Consider the following 14,685-nt stretch of genomic DNA (forward strand, 5'->3'; position numbering starts at 1 on the left):
TATAATTATTTTCTATCTTTCTAAGTGGACTTAATAGTTAAAATTACTGCATTATCTTCTATGGAGTTAGGATAATAATTAACTATCCTTCAAATGTGTAATTATTTTTCTTTTCTCCGCTTTTATGTTCTTTCCTTCCCTTTTCTTTTGCATTCTTCTATTTTTATACTTTTATACCTGTTTAATGAATGAATATCTACTTGGTTTTTACATTCTTTCTATGACACCCTAGGCACTCACATGTCATTATATCATATAATGAATAGTTAATATAAGCTATAAGAATAACAAAGAAAGAAATGTTAAGAAAATGTGTGTATATATGTATAAAACATGAAATATGGCATACGATATCAGTATTCTTTAGACCAATTTCTTTTATCCATTCTTCTTTTCCTTCTTCATTTCCAGAAGAAAGAATCAGTGTGTAGTAACAGTTATGAGAAGAAAGAAATATGCTCTTACTTTGAGCATAATTACCCTATGCTCACTTTACTTGTTTTGTGCTGCCTGAGATCCCATGTTTTCTGCTTTTATACTTCTTATTTTCATGATTCTCAACTATTTTAATGATGTTTGTAAATAGTTGCTAATAACTACATTCTAAGCAACAATTCTTTTTCTCACATATTTCACAATTGTCTTCCTTCCTACTTTCAATCTAATTTCCTGTCAATGTGGTTTCTTTGTTATTTTCAGAGTGGTCTTCTGAAATGATAAAAACAATCGTATTATTTTTATACTAATACTTTTTGGTGACCTGACATAGCTAATAGAAGATCAAATAAATTAGAATGGTATTCAAAGTTCTTCATGATGTGGACTTGTAAAAATTTTTACCCTCCATACTAATCACTCCTTGAACACATCTAAATCCTGGCTGTATCAAATCAATTAAAGGTAGAAAATTCATAGAAGCCTATGAAAACATGGGGGTTTCAAGAAACCTCATCAAACAATACTGTGATCTACCCTTCAATACTGAATAGATGCATCAACTCTGGTTGGCCAATATGCTTCAGGACTTCCAAGTGTTTTTGTAGCAAATAAAAAAAGTAATTTTGTGTGTGGATATATCTGACACTTGTACTTCAATCCTCAAGAAAATAGCCCATTTCTCATTCAGATTTGGTTTTCTAATGTTTGTCTGGCTCATAGTAAGAGTTAAAAAAATACATTTAGCATGAATTAATTATTGCTGTCAGAAAACCTGATTATAAATAATATTACTTACAACTCATATTTTATAAGAATTTTCAAAAATTTTGCCCAGTTAAGCATTTTCTACAGGACACATTGACAATATTATTTTTATTTTGTGCAGACACAAGGATGGTCAGTACATGAAAAGAACAGTGAATTTTCATCCTCATTGTCATTGTGATTGAATAGAACATTGGTGCATTTTACTTTATGTTAACTATCCTACAATATAAAAATAAGTAAGAACAGATCCCCATGTTTATGCCAGATTTGTGCACCTAAAGCTCCAGTATGCAACATGTGTCATAATGGAAGGAACTCTGAATTTCGTGAAGAAAGATATGCCAAAGAATAGATGGCTAACTTTATATAGTCCTTTTGGCACTTTATTTTAGATCCAACATGTACAAAAATGAAAGTTTGGAATCAGATCTTTTTTTGTTTTGAAATTGTAATTTTTCCTGTCTTTTAATAAAATATAGCAAATTCTAATTCTGACCAATTTGTTGCTGGTTCAAAAAAGCAGCCTGTTAATATTGAATAGTCATCTGAGGAATGTCAGAGAACAGACCCACTGAGCTTGCTCACATACATATGAGTATGTAGGGATACTTGCAGTTAGAGATGCAGCTCTTCAGAGACTTGTTTCATTCTTCCTTTTGACCAAGACTATATAAGTCTAGAAGAGAGAATATTCCATAACATATTCCTTTTTTAAAACCAGAAAAATGCTTAATAAAAATGCTAGTTGACATTTTAATTACCTTTTAATTTTAGACATTTACTGAAAGCATTTGATGGCTTGAAAAGCACTGAGTATTTTCTTAGCCGTGTATGAGAGCTGATTGATTTTCAAAAACTGTTTTTCTTTGATGAAATCAACATTAATTTTCTCTTCCTAGACTATTTACCTGTCAGAGTGAACAAATATTCCATCAAATGATTGCATCATTTTTCATTTCATTCTTAGTAGAAATAATATATTGTTGAGTGATAAGGTGGGGAATTTTTTTTTTTTTACAAAAATAACTATCATCAACTAAGAGGTATTGAATATATAACTCTTTTGCCTGCTTTTTCTCTCAATCATATATCAACTACAATTTCATTCAAACAAGCATTTTAAATTCTTTATACCTTATCCTATTTTTGTAATGAATTAGAGGGTCATGAATATCTGGGATAGAAAAAAAATTAGTGGAAATAATTTGTGTAGCTAAGAGTATCATGACTGATGCACGGTAGGCACTAAAGATTTTTTGACATTATGTCACAAAAATTATGCATATAGGAATTTATACATACATCAATGAGGATATAGTCCACATCTATACACATATCAGTATGTGTATGTACACATATTCCCCCACAAACTGATAGTGCATTACATATATATGCATACATTATATATGCATACATACATATATATTACATATATATGCATACTATATATCTGTGTGTGTGTATATATAGTGTGTGTTAATGTGTGTGTATGTGCATACATATAGGATACAGATGCTATTACACACATACACACAAACACATATATTAGGGGACAGTATTAGCTAGATTTTATTTTCTGATCAACAGAAAATTAACTGTCATTTTAATATAAACTATATTGTTGTTGTTAATAATGATGTTAAAGTATTATAAAACCCCAAATAGATATCCTCTCTGAATGTTGAACATTACCAGTACAAAATTCTTGGGAAAATATATTATTTGGAATGTGTATAGCAATTATATATTTATTTTATTCCCTAAAATACCCCATTCCCCATTCTTCTTAAATAAAATAAAGTTCAGTGTACCCACAGATTTAATACATGCATGCAACTTCAGTCAAATTTAATGTACACTTAATCATAACTAGTAGCTCCAGAAATAGCAACAGGGTAAAAATATATTAATATAATGTTGCAAGAGTTAGTGGTTAGAGAAATTACATTTTGGAATGGAAATTTCATTTTAAAGTAAATGCTAAAATCCTTGCTATGACAGATGGACTCAGCAGCTTTAGAGTGGGCCCCTGCTGTCTCTGTCACATTCTTGACTGCCTTGTGTAGGCTTTAGCCCTTAAAGCAATAATAGCCCCTGAGGAAGCAGGAAGGTAATGCACACCTTAAATAGCTGTAAGTGGTATGAGCCCAACTAATTAATATATACCTTCAGATTTTTAACCACTAGCAATTCCTCTGAAAGTTTATCAATTGTTAAAAAAAAGTTGGATAATCTACAGTAGAATTAAAATTTTTTTCTATAGCTTTTATACCTATGTTACAACTGTAGACTTTCTCCCTCTAGCTTTCTATTTTTATGTATAGTGCCTCCATTCTTTTATTTTATTTTATTTTATTTTGAGACAAAGTCTTACTCTGCTGCCCAGGCTAGAGTGCCATGGCATCAGCCTAGCTCACAGCAACCTCAAACTCCTGGCCTCAAGCAATCCTTCTGCCTCAGTCTCCCGAGTAGCTGGGACTACAGGCATGCACCACCATGCCTGACTAATTTTTTCTATCTATATTTTGAGTTGTCCAGCTCATTTCTTTCTATTTTTTTAGTAAAAACGGGGTCTTGCTCTTGCTCAGGCTGGTGTCGAACTCCTGAGCTCAAACAATCCCACCGCCTCGGCCTCCCAGAGTGCTAGGATTACAGGTGTGATCATTCTTGATAAATGATAATTATTAAAAACATTGGATATGTATATTGCTATTGCAATACTAGAATGTAACAGTAGCTTACAGTTAGCAGTTTGGAAGACATGAGTGATTATATATTTCTGGGTAAAAAAGATAAGTGAATTATGGAGAATTGTTTCATGGAGCAACTTAAACATTTCATTTTTTTTATCTTTTCTATCATATTTACCATATATTACACAGACTTACTCTATACCTAATATATTTATGATGACTAAAATTATATGTGTACAATGCTAAAACAATTTGCTAATTAGTATAAAAGGAAAAACCTAAATAAAACAAAACAGAATTCTTGGTATCATCATAGACAAAATAAGTGGTGTTTAGACAACAGAATTCATCTTTTTTACAAATAGCTGCCTACCATTATAGAGCCATGATCTAAGATGTGAAAGACACGGTTTAGGGGAAAAAACTAGCCCCTCTGGTATAAATAATTTATTAATAGTACTTTAATTGATCTTTCTTCACCTTTGACTATTTTAATAAATTATGGCATAATTTGATCAGAATAAGTCTAGAATGTCACTGAAAAATGATAGCTAGAGTAGACATAATAAGTGAATATTAGTCTCAAATCAGATATAGTGATCTCAGCATTGGTACCTTGTCATGCAAAGTCGGCATGGGTCAATTTCACAATATATATTAAGAACTAAGAATACTGATAAAAAAAAAGACTTTTACTGGTAAACTTGTAAGCCAAAAGTCAGCAAACACACACAGAGGTCCCCAACCCTCACTGCATGCCACAGACAAGTGTGCTGGTGGGTACATGCAGTGACAGCACATGTGTCCCAGAGATGGACCCTGCATTCTTTTCCTCTCCCTCCTATCGGACATGCATGAGAGAAATCTTACCAGTGGGGACATAAAAAGACTACTTGGGTACCAGGCAATCTGGGTTTAGATGCCAATATTTTATGGTAGTTGTCTAAAAAGCTTCAGGAACCTGTTAGATAGGGCTTGAGGGCATTCAGGTGGCAGGATGGATGGTTGGATATGCAGGTGGCATGGACCAATGAGGATAAAGAATAGAAACCACAACAGTGTGAAATGGCAGTTTAGGAACTTTCCTTCTGCCAGGGCATGTGCAGAGGAATAGAGAACCTGTCCGCAGGTAACCTTTCACCATTAGGATAGTAAAAATCACACTCCCTAATGCCACAACAGTTCCAGAGCCAGCCATACAAGAACAGAAAATGGGAGGGCACATGATTCCGGGAATCTCCACCCACTTACCCGAAAATACATGAATATTCTACCTCCAGCTTACCATATTATTAGGGATTAGCATAAAGGACAGACCCTAACCCTGGAATGACGCTATTTCTTATTGCGACAGTCGCTCTTTACTGACTTTGAGTATATTTTCTATACTCTGTCTTTAAACTTGGTCTTCTGCACTCACGGGGACAGACCTGTTCCTCTCTCTCTGGAATATGCTTTCACTTTGCAAATTAAGGCTGCTTGTGTGGAAGTGCTTCATGTCTGTCCTCACTCCGTTGCACCAGTCCTCCTTGTGATTCTTCCAAGCAAGGAGCCAAAGAACCAGGACAGCTCTCTCAAAACCTACTCTAACAGTACCCAGCACCTGAGGATTTGATGTATATGGAAACTGAATTTAAATATAATTCCTTCATAAGGAAAAGAGAGAAGCTTCCTGTTATCAGCTCCTTCTCCGGGCAATGCAAAGTGACCTTTCTTTGTCAATTTCCAACAGTACTGACACAACTGAAGTTGAATTATCAATTTATTCAGTTTAAGCAACGGCATCATCACAATTCCATAATTCTACACTTTGATTAAAGAAAAAGTTCCCTTGAACCACCTCCAGTGTTATCCAGTTTATAACACTTTACTTAATAGTCATGATTACATTATTATAAAAATATGAAATTAAACTGATTCTTTTTTTACACAGTTTCATTAGTATTACTGTTTCTGTTATGGAACCATTCTATGTTCACATTACTAATGTTAATTATTTATTCAAAATTAATAAATCATCACCATTTAATTGTTTTACCATTTTAAAATTTAAAAAGAAAAAATTAAAGGTTAAAATAATCTCAAGATCTTAAAGGAATAAAAGGAATATATATTTCTTATCAGATAATGCTACTTATCTAAAAGAAAAGAAGGAAAAGTACAAAAATGTTGCATTTGTGACTTTCCTCAGCCTTTTCTGATTTATTAAGAAAATAATTTATATTTCCATCTCTCTTTAACTCATTATTTAGAAAATTACAATTTTTTTCTTTTTTTAAATTTCAGAATACTATGGGGGTACAAGCATTTGGTTACATAAATTGCTTTGTACCTATTGAGCCAAAGTTGTAAGTGTGCTCATCACCCAGATAGTGTGCATTGTACCTATTAGGTGTGAATTTACTCATCCTCTCCTCCCCCTCCCACCTGCTTGATTTCCGATGAGTAATATTTCTATATGTGCATATAAGTGTTGATCATTTAGTACCAATTTAATGGTGAGTACATGTGGTGTTTGTTTTTCCATTCTTGTGATACTTCACTTTGAAGAATGTTTTCCAGTTCCATCTAGGTTAATACAAGAGGTATCAGTCTAAAGATGGCAACGTAGCTTAGTTTCTGTCTTTTAGTTTAGGCATTCTGCTTAGTTATGTAGTGCTGATGATTTTTAAATACTGTAATATAAACTCAAAGGGGTGCTCAAAAATAATATTAAGACAAAGCACAAAACCACAGGAAAGCAATAAAATTTATCCAATGAGATTTTATAATGAAACATATGGATTTTGCAGAAACAATTTATATGGTGGTAAATCTCTAATATGATTATGGAAAAAAGAAAATAATTTATTAATAATATAAAAGTGAAAAGAACAAAAGAATAGGATTTGCTGTCTTTAGAGATTAAAACAAAATTACTATAGAGTTAAATTTGTTAATTTGTAAAATAAGCATTTTGATATGTAAAAGCACAAAAGTTTAAAGTCAGGAATTTATATTATCAAGAAAAAATATTAAAAAATTATAAAGGCATTATTAATCTTAGCCTCTGTACCACTCATTGCTAATACATTTTGATATATTAATAAAAATAATCACACCTATTTTTGGTTTCTGACACACTGTAAAGTAACCCCTCTCAGAGCAGAATCCATAGCAATTAAATGTTATCATGAAAAATGTGGTTTATAAATAAATAAACATTATTCTTGTTGAAGTATTTTAAATTCCATTACTTTCCTTACTAGGGTTATCAGCTCTGTAATAACTTGAAATATGTAATATATTGGAACGCCAATACGTAAATTTAAAATTTATATCCCCAGTAGGTTCTATCTTAGGAATTGTAAATTCTTTTTTTTTAATTTTTAATTATTATGAGTACATAATAGTTGTATATATTTATAGGGTACATGTGATGATTTGGTTCAGCACACAGTAGGCATTAATCAAATCAGGGTAATTGGAGTATCCATAACCTCAAGAACTTATTATTTCTTTGTGTTAGAAACATTCCAATTCTATTATTTTATTTTAAAGTATACCATAATTTGTTCATTATACTTTGTTGTGCATAGAATAGAAAATTTACAGTTAAATTTGAATTTGTATGATGTTTGTTTTGAAATTAGAGGACATTATACTTCTAATACAAGCTTCTGATAATTTAAGGCAACAATGGCTAAAGCTTATGTTGATTTTTAATGTACTGTTTTATTTTGCTAATAAAATAAAATCACTTTATGGTTACAATTAAATATGCAAATAATAATTGACCATTTTAGTCAACCAGTTAGATAACTGATAATTTATAAGAGAACATACTAAAGTGTTGGATATGTACTTAAGATTCCTCGTACATGTAAAAGGTATGTTAAGGAACTAATTTTTTAAATAATGCTTATATAAAATATATAGGAAAACTATTTCCCATAATTTAGTAGCAGCTTTCTTGTATTAAGTCTTATATAGACAGATCCTATGGCTTTATATAATAAGAATTACAATTTACTAATTATTAATTTTTCTGTGGCAATAACAAAATTAATGAATATGAAAGTAGCAAAATAAGTGAATTGAATTGCAACGTTAGTAACAGACATATAAGTACTGTACAAAATCTATTAATTCAATTATATTTACAAATGGCAGCTAATTAAAAGACTTATAGCAAACCTTAAAAATTTAATTTCTGTGTTAAAAATGATAACTCTGTTAAAAATCCTTATTTTTTAAAATAGAAAAAGCAATATGATATTTTTTAGATGCTGTGAAACAAGATAAGGATATTAACAGCTTCTACTTGCTACTTCTCTGCTGGCACACTGGTGAGGTAACAAATGGCAATTAATTGGATATAATGGGTTATTTTTTCTACCAGAACTTTCTCTATGTTTAGAAAATCATATATATCCATCTATTTATCTACTTACCTATGATTTTGTAATAAAATTATACCAATAGTTTTGAAAACTTTTTTCTTTTTTATATAAAATTCCTTAACCATACAGAAAAAACAAAGAAGACAATATGATGAAGGTCCTTGGCTTTATCATTTATCTGTATGAACTCTTGATATTTACATATAGAGATATATAATAGATATAACACATAAATTATATATATCATATTCTTCTATATACATTTATAAAAACATGCAGTATTAATTTCAAGTTATACTTTAAAGAAGTCAGGGAAAAATGGAAGAGAAATAGATGGGAAAATAGAAAATAAATAGTGGTAAAATTAAACCAAATCATACTAAAAGTTATATTTAAAAGATTCTAAGTACTTCGATGAAAAAGTAGTGATTTTCAGAAAGGATAAAAAGGTAAGATCTAACTGTATGTTGGCCTATAAGCAATATGATAAAAATGATAAGAAACCTGGGGTAACTATATTATTATCATCAGGTAAAGTTAGACTTCAGAACAGAAAACATAAAAGATATGAAGAGAGATATTTTATAATGATAGGTAAGTCAAATCATCAAAAAGATATAATAATCACTAAGATATATAACTTAATAACAGAGCTTCAGATTACATAAAAAAACTGACAGAATAAAATAATAAATATACAATTTCATGATATGAATTACAGTGTTCATTAATCCACTGTGAGATATTGAAAGGTCAAAAAGATCAGTAAAAGTAGAAAAGATATGTATGACACTATTAATTACCTTGAATTTATTAACATTTATAGAATAGTAACTTTTATATTATTTATATAAACCAATAACAGAAGAATATACATTCTTTTCAACAAAAGCAGAATATATATGAGAAAAAGAAAGCCTGGGCCACAAAACAAACATCAAAAATGTAGATGAATTGAAACCATACAAACTGTTTTCTGACTGCAATATATTTGGAAACCAATAACAAAAATATTTTTTAAAAATCCACAAATATTTTAAAATTAAACTGCTCACTTCTAAGTAAACCATTTATCAAAGAAGAAAGTGCAGAAATTTAAAAATACTTTGAAATGAGTTATACTGAAAATACAGCATATCAATTTAAGATGTATAGCTTTAAATTTTTATATTAAGAAACATAAAAGCAATAACATGGTTCCAATTTAAGAAGCTAGAAAACAAAGAAAAAGTTCAACACAAATTAGAAAGAAAAAAATAAGTCATAAAGTTCAGAACAGAAACCAATGAAATTAAAAACAGACAAAGAAAATCAATGAAATTGATAGCTGGTTCTTTGGCATGATTGATGAAGTTGACAAATTTCTAGCCAGACTGATCAAGAAACACAAAATATGCAAACTAGCAACATCATGAATAAAAGGTAGAAAAATCCCTATATGTTCTAGGGACATTGAAAGATAATAAAGAGATAAAGGAATAAGTTTACAACAGTAAATGTGACAGCTTTGTTAGGTTGGGACAAGGAGGAAGGGGAACAGATGCTTTGTCTAGGGTTTCTATTGAGAAATAGATGACATTAGGAGATGCTTTATCTATTCAGAGGAACAAATTGAGCAGAAGGGGGGCTTCCAAGAAGGACCAGATGATGTGTCAAGGGGTCCCCAAGGACAAAACAGATGTTTGGTCTACTATAGGGGTCTCCAAGGACTGACTAACCAGAGAGAGGTAGGAAGGCCACAAAGTGGAAATATGATCAAGGCCACAAATGAGAGTCTCTGGAGCAAGGCTACAAGTAAGGTGACAGTATCTTCAAGTGACCTACCCTCATTAACGTTATAAAAATCACACCTACCCACTCCATGACAGTTTACAAATATCATGGCAACCCCCAGAAATTGCCTTACAAGGTTAAGAATGGGGAGTATTCACCATTCTGGGAATTCTCCATCTTTTTCCAAGAAAAACCATGAATATTCCACCCCCCACTTAACATAAAATTAGGGAATCAGCATAAAAGGGAAAATCTTGCTAAACTCAGGGTCTCCTCCACTCATGGGGGTTGATCCATTCCTTCTATAGAATGTACTATGCTTTAATAAACTTGGACACTTTGCTTGCTTAAATATGCTTGGTCTGCTCATTTGCTCCATTGACTCAGTACCAGTAACCATTCTTTGGTACTGGGAACCAAGAACCAGGGAACCTAGGACCTGACATCTGGTCCTCACACCTGATAGCCTTGATGAAAGAAACACATTCCGGGAAAGATACACATTACCAAATTAGAACAAAATGAATTCAAAAGCCTGAACGTGGAACCCCTGCCAACTCATTTTATGAAGTCAGTATTAATTAACTTGGTACCAAAATTAGACTAAAATATTACAAGAAAAATGTAAAACCATAGACATATATCACTTATAAAATACATGTGAAAGTCCTTAAGAGATTTCTGTACAAAATATAGTAATGTATAAAAAGGATAATTAATACGTAATGACTAAAGTTGAGTTATCTCAGGAATGCAATGTTGGTTTATCAACTGAAAATAACTCATAGTAATTGATCATATTAGTAGTATAGTGGACAAATCATATGATTTAGTATGTTTATTTGTAAGTGTGTACACATGTGCATTTAACTTTTCTATCTACTCATGATTTCCATTTGAGTCTAATCTTGGTTTTAGAATCCCTTTATAATGTTATTTTATTGATTATTTTTTCTAACAAAAATTTGGTCTTGATATATATTGTAAATGGTTTATGTTCAGATCACAAAAGAACATTCTAATACTGTTACCAAAAACTTGGCACTTGTCCCTGAGGCTGAATCAGAAGAATGAAGACAAGTGCTTGGGGGATGAGGAAAGATTTTGCTTTGCCAGCAAAGGAGGAAAAATAGTAGACCTTTTCATCTCAAAATCCAAATTTCCTGCACATAGGCAGAAATACAGGGCTTTTAAAGGATGGGTTTTCAGTTTCAGGCAATTACTGTGGTTAACTATTCCAATTGTCCTATCTCTGCCAAAGACAAAGCCTGTGAACTCCTCCAGCCACCAACTTGGCTGGTGCCACCTGGGGTAAGAACAAAAGGGCTTCTCCCTGCTCCTCCCTACTACTGGCCTGAGGCAAGGATGCAGGTTAAAACGAGTGGAGAAGTCTTTTTAAAGAGACATTTTTGCTGTTTTGTTTTTTTTTTAGGTCATTCCCTCTGCTACAATACTATATTCAAGCATACTTAATTTTTATTTATTCGTTGTCAATCATGACTTAGATATTAACAGTCTATTATTTTTAACTTAGATACATCTCCACTTTTTCACATTAGGTACATCTTTAAATTTCAGCATCCTTTATTTTTAGCTTTTGATATGGTAGTGTGTTGAAATAATAAGTCATCTATATACGTTTCCCAAAAATATTACAGACGTTCAACCTTATTTTACTTATACTGGATTTTTAATATTTCAAACATTAGCACCTATGCATATCCTATTTTTTTATTGCCAGATAAAAGAAAAATAAATCTTTGATGTTATATTTTGAGCAGTTACAGAGTATCTATTGAATATCTTTATAATTGGAAGAAATCAAGACAGTCTTTAAATAAATTTGACAGACTTTAAATAAATCTGACACAATGAGCACAATGAAACTACAATTGAGATAAAGAAAATGTCAGTGTGTAAAATCAATTAGCTATGGTTGGACAGAATATAGAATTCAATTAATACTCTCCATAAATAAATATTTTTAAGTATAGTAGTTGGGAATATAATATAATTGTTTCACATGGTAGACTTGCAAGGATCCTTAAAGTTCATTTTTGCTACCATAAAAATTTAAATTTACGGCCTCTGTTCACCCCACCTGATATGACTTTCAGGTTTTGTTTCCTCTCTGACCTCCTCACTCCCACAGTGCCCCTACCTTCCCATGTGGATATAGATCACAAATCATATGAGAATCCAGTTGTTTTTATTGTTTTTCTTTTACCTCAATCTTTTATTAAAATTTCTATATAGATCAGAGAAATCCAGAAGGGTAAATAATATAATTAAAGAAACTAGAAATATTTATATTATAAAATAAAGACAAGAATTTATTATAATAAAAAATAAATTTCACAGAAAAGAGAGTTAGGTGATTAGAGAATGAATTGCTGGAGACTTTAGAGAATTGACAAGCAATTTATAAAAAGCAGAAAGGGATTGGAGAGGTAGATGCCAGACTTGTAAATGATAATGAGGTGTCCAGGTGGAGAAAAAGATTTTTAAGAAAATATTTCTTTTTTGTTCTTTCTTCAATAGACTCTGGTAAACATTTCCATTGCTTTCTAAATATTCGTATCCATATACCTACATATTTTTCTTGTCGATGCCTAAAGAGTTTTTTTTAACTAGTTTTTGAACTAGAAGCATAGAAGTTGGATTTTAATTAGGAGTCATGCAGCTATTTTCCACAAGTTATGAGTGGAATAAAGGAAATAAAACCCAGAGAGGATAAGTAACTTGTGAAAGATCACCCCACTAATGAAGGAGCTGTGCTAAAGCTGGAGGTCTCTAACCCCTTGTTTTGATTCCTAGGTATTTGACTAAACTACTCTAAAATATAACAATAAACTGTTCAGAATCTGTCCTTTTTCTATATTAAAGAAATATGAGTTCAACTTTTTTTCTTGGAAGAATTTCAGCAAATTAACACTCAATTTTTCCTGCTCAGTTTATTCATATAAATCTTTAAATTTTATTTTCTTTACTATTTAATAGTAAACTGGGTCATAGGCTAGCGAACATTTTAGACAATTAGGTAGAGTTCAGAACCTATCACACTGTGGTGGTCTCTGAACTTCTGAGACTTTCTGATTATATTTCAATAAATAAAAATGGTTTTGAATTCTTTAAAAAATGTGCTTATAAAAATCACCTTTAGAATAGCACATATCCCACAGAAAATGATGCTGAAACTGAATTTATTCCCTTTTCCCTGAAAATACTTTCCCTGAAATACTTTCCTGTGTTTTCAGTGACCTACATTAGAATCCTGGGGCTTATCTCTGACATCTCCCTCACAGTTAATATTCTTCTCCAAGGCTTACCTCATAAATACCTATTGAATTCCTCACTTATCTCCAAAAACAATTTATAAACTCTAGCCCAAGCAGTGATTATTTCTGGCTTAGATTACCTCAAAAAAGTAAATAAATAAACAATAAATCTTAACTTATCCACTAATTCCATTCTGCAGTATATTATCTATCCTAATACCAGCATTTTGTTTCCAAAACAAAATCCAGTTATGGGATATATTTCTACTTAATGTTTTTCCATGCTTCACATGCCTTTAGGATAAAGTCTGAATCCATAACAATGGCTCTCGAAGTCCTCCCAGATCTGGCCACCATCTACCCTACAACCTCATTGCTTGCCACCTACCTTACACTATCTTCACTTCACTTCTTTCTAGCCTTCTGATAGGTTCTAAAGAATCTGTAGATGCTATTTTCTATAATGAAAACTAAGTCTTATTCTTTAATTATATCAAGTCTTATTTAAATGCCCCACTCAAGGTATCCTTTTATACCTTAAATTTTTCTGACAGCACCTATCATAATTTATTATATTTGTTTCAATTTTGTTGTATATCTTTCCTTCCAACACATTCTGAGATCAGAGAAGGCAGAGACCATTTCTGCCTACTTCACTGTTACTATGACTGTTATGACCAAGAGCACATAAGGCCCGTGGTCGTCAGTTATGGAATTGTTAGGTAGATAGTGAGGGACCTCCAGCTCTCCTAGGGACAAAAGCAGACACCCCACCTTGGTGCTGCCTCAAGCAATTGCCACACCTGGGGAAGAAAGGCAATGGTGCTGTCCCACCTTGATCCTGCCCTCAGCAACTGCAACACCTGGGGGAAGGAGAAACACCCTGGCAATCTGCAAAAGAAGGCAGGGAATTAATTCCCCAGCTAAAGGGCCAGGCAGCTCAGGCACAATAGAATCTGGAAAATGACCTAGAGTAACCTGAAGCTAATTATCATGTCATTAACTGTCCATCAAAGTGGTTCAATGGTGACGTTTGAACCATGAACCACCAGGAGGGCCCAATCCAGAAAATATAAAACAGGACCCCAGACCATATCCAGAGCCTCCTGTTACAACAGTGGGACTGTTCATCATCTGTGGTGAATGTATCTTGTTCTTGCTCTCTAAACCTATCTTGCTCTTCCTCAATAAACTTTGTTTCATGCTGGCCTTGCTATCGGTGTGTGTGGTCGTTCTTCGGCCAAGAGCACACCAAGAACCCAGAACAGACTGCCAACCTGACAGTGATTAGCTAGCTCTCTGAATGCTGAATGCCAAGCAAAATAAATGATTTAAAAGTGAACCTTTATTTGA

The sequence above is a fragment of the Eulemur rufifrons genome, chromosome 1, assembly GCF_041146395.1.
Source record: "Eulemur rufifrons isolate Redbay chromosome 1, OSU_ERuf_1, whole genome shotgun sequence".
Lineage (NCBI taxonomy): Eukaryota > Metazoa > Chordata > Mammalia > Primates > Lemuridae > Eulemur > Eulemur rufifrons.